Genomic DNA, 4,090 nt, shown 5'->3' with positions numbered 1-4,090 from the left:
TGAAGTCTCCAATAATAGCAGCCCACCACCTTCTCCTGCTGCTAAATCATCGAAGAAGAATCCAATGACAGAGACACAAGCTTATGATATCACTCCATCTCCACCCCTACCCCCCAATCTCGTCCTATACTTCGCCGTCAAGGCTCCTGCCTTTGCTCCCAGAGAGAAATATGTCAAATTAACTTTCCCTGACAACTCAAGCTGTGACGTGAAACTTCGGTGGCTCTCCAACGTTGCCAAGTCTTTCCGTCTCGATCGTGAGCTGGCTGAGGTGAAGATGTCAGCTATTACATCTCGTTTCGTCTATGTTTCAAGACAACGACAAGACATCATTACAAGTATCACGAGTGGGGAAATATTATCTTTACGCCTAGTCATCAGGACTCCACGGAAAGACCACGTAAATTCCCTACGTACCTCCTCACTCGATACCCTGTCAGCATCGATGCCTCTCATGCCAAGGAATATCCAGGGATACATACAGCTCGCAGATTCGTCCAAAATGGGACGCCAATCAACCGACTAGTCATCACGTGGAGCCTACTTGAACCACCGCCGCCTACCTTAGAGTTCCCCTTCCTACCTTTCCTCCCTCCCTGTGAGCTTCGCAAAATGAAAGATAAAATTCCATGGTGCTATAAATGCTGGGGCTTCAAACATATCTCAAGATACTGTTCCGCTCCCGCAAAGTGTGCCTGGTGCGCGGAGAATCATGACACTCGTTCCTGCCCTCACCGCCCACCCACTCCACCCACCACGCCCGACGACTCCGCATCTACCTCAAAACTTTCCATATCCCCACCACCAGACACATCCCGATGGAAGTGCCCCCGATGCCATAAACCAGGGGTCAACGTTTGGCATGGCTGTACTAAGCGAACACCCACGCCACTTCCCAAAGACTTGGACCACCACTATCATCACTACACCACCACCACTTCCAGCCACCTCTCTCACGACGCCCAGCACCACGGACTCTGCTGAAGTACGAGCTCTTCGCCAAGCTGTTGCATCTCTCGAATCCCGCTGTTCAGCCCTCACGAAGCGATTCGATGCCATAGATGCCCGTATCGAAAGTTTAGTTAACCAACAGGCTACCACAGCAACCACACTTGCCAGTCTAGTTGAATCTCACAAAGTTGTTATCACCTCTGTCACAGCCCTTACAGAGCGACTTGATACAGTTGCCTCCCATCTAGAAAAGCTCTCGTCGCCTTTGAACTCCTCTACCCATGCTCCGCCTGGCAGCGCCCACATTCAAACACCAACCTCTTCCGGCTCTCGCAAAGCACATAGTAATAAGATTCTCTGATTTCGTATCGCTTCACGTCATCTCCTGGAATGCTTTCGGAATACGCCATAACACGAAACTCACTGCACTGAAGACATATGTCCATCGCCATCACCCCCAGATAATATTTATTCAAGAAGCCTTTCCCGGTGGTGCTCAGCCATGCGACACAGCACCTACGCTGTCTGGCTATGTCTCATACATACTTCCAGCATGGAATGGCATCATTTCTTACGTCCACGCATACATGCCACACAAGCTCCTTCGATGCTCCAGGGATACTTACTATGACCTTTCAGTTAATTGAAGTCACTGTGGGCAATGGTAAACTTCGACTTTGCAACGTATACTCTGCCCCTGGTGTTATTAATCTTGTTGCCCTCCCAGTACCTACAAATCGTGGAGTGATTTATATGGGGGATTTCAACGCTCGACATCCTGCTCTTGGTGATGCCTCCCCTGTCCCCAACCGTAGTGGAATCCCTCTACTCAACTACATACATCGGTACCGACTCACACGATGGGAAACTGGTGGAGCCACACATGCACGTGGAGGCACAGTTGACCACATCATCACGTCTGGCCTCGTGCCATCCCGTGTCGCCTGTCAATCAATTCCTTCTCTCTTCTCCGACCATATTGCTCTTAGTTTATACTACTCCATACCATCTCGGATTCCAACTCCTCATCACCGGACCCGTATATCCATTCCTCCTAAATATTGCCCTACGTATATTTCGTACATCTCTAGTCTCCTTCCCACATTTGACTTCCTATCCCCCGACGCACTATACACGTCCTTAGTGAATACCACACACGACTTCTACAGCCGCTATGTAACCAAAGCTCACCTACCACGCCGCCCTGTAACCTCACTCATGGACGTTGGACCACCGTATTATCCAAGCGGAGAGAGCTACACAGACTACTGGTCATACTTTTCAGACGCAACCCACACCTGATTCTTTACATCAGTACCAAATAGCACGGGATAATATGGTCGCCCTCCAGAACTGTGCCTACAAAGAGTCTTGGCAGAAATACACTGATTCCATAAATCACCAGACTAGTATCGCGACCATGTGGGCGCCTTGTAAAAAGGGTCGTTAAGAAGCAACCTCCCAGCGCCCTCCATCACAGTCCAGCCGCCTACGCCCAGGACCTCATTACTTTATGGTCGTCACAGTCACAGACTTACAATCTTCCTACGCATATCCAAGAGGCACTCTCCACTCGTCGCAACACCCGTAATCTCCACCTAATGGCTGCTCTTCTCCACCCAGATGAAGAAGACGACGTCCCGATTACGGAGAATGAATTACGACTAGCCATAGCTAATACAAAAACTTCTGCCCCCGGGGATGACGGCATTACATACCAAGTGCTCCGACTCCTACTGGAAGTTCCTGGCAACCCCCTCCTTCGCCTCTTCAACCTCTGCCTCCTTCGTGGACATGTACCTGCAGCCTGGACTATAAGCACGATTGTTCCGATACCGAAACCAGGTACTGATAAATTCAGGCCCATTTCCCTAACTTCATGCTTCAGCAAGATGCTTGAACGTATCATCCTTGCCCGGCTCATGAATCGTCTACAAGGTCAACTCTCCCCGCAGCTGTATGGTTTCCTCCCACGTCGAAGTACGCACCACTGCCTTACTGAGCTCTACACCCGCCTCTCTCCCACCAGCGTAGTTGCCTTCCTGGACCTCAAAAGTGCTTTCGATGTAGCCAACCATGAAATAATTCTTGACCAGCTGGTTACCTTCGGAGTGCAAGGAAACCTCCTTCGATGGATTCAAGGTTATCTGAGTAACAGGAAGTCACGTGTTATCTTTCGAGGTGTGTGCAGTTCCTACGAGCAGTTCAAACTCGAGTACCCGCAAGGTGGCGTACTAAGTCCATTTCTTTTTAACGTCTTGATGCACCGCTTACTCTCACTTCTTCCTAACGTTCCCGGTACAACCCTTCTCTGCTACGCGGACGACATCTGCATCCATTCCAACTCGCCCGCTGACCTCCAATTCGTCCTAAATGGCTTCTACACGTCAACTACCGCTTGTGGTCTCATCATTTCCCCTGAGAAGAGCAGAATATTTTCATCTCGTACTCTCCAAGCACTACCGACGTTCAACATGGGAGGTGATGTTATCCCTCATTGCACACAGTACACATACCTTGGAGTACCAGCCCGGATCACTCCAGCCATACCGACTCGACAACGTATCCATCCCCTTGTTAATGATCTCCTTGATCGTCTGCAGGCCCGTTTTAACCCTATCAAGTGGCTTGCCACAAATTCCACCGGCGCTTCATTACCAATGGTCAGAACTCTATACACCACATTTCTTCGATCACTCGTTGACTACTTATCACCTGCCCTTTGTCAACTTCCCAGGAGAGCTTTGGAACCTCTCGAAAAATTCCAAAATAGAGTAATGAGATTTATCTTAGGTTGCCCTCCTTCGACTCGCATCGTTAACATGCAAAGTGAACTTGGTCTACCCTCGCTTGTAGAGAGAATATATGCTAACATGGCCATTCTCTCTGTAAAATGCCTCCGATCGCCCTATCTGTCCCCAAACTTTACTGCTACCATCAGAGCGTCGCTCGAACCTGACAGTGCACCCCGCCTCCCACTTCGACCAGGAGGCCGCAACCTCGTCACTACAGTGTGCAACACACTCAGAAACCTTGACATCCACGTCCCTGAAGAAACGGTTGAACCCGACTTGCCCCCCGTGGCGAATCTCCCCCCCTAACGTCACCTTCACACCAACCTCCAAAGATGACCTTCGTG

This window comes from Oratosquilla oratoria, chromosome 10 (genome assembly GCF_046742065.1).
Source record: "Oratosquilla oratoria isolate Oo_2021 chromosome 10, ASM4674206v1, whole genome shotgun sequence".
Lineage (NCBI taxonomy): Eukaryota > Metazoa > Arthropoda > Malacostraca > Stomatopoda > Squillidae > Oratosquilla > Oratosquilla oratoria.
This window is presented reverse-complemented; position numbering follows the sequence as displayed.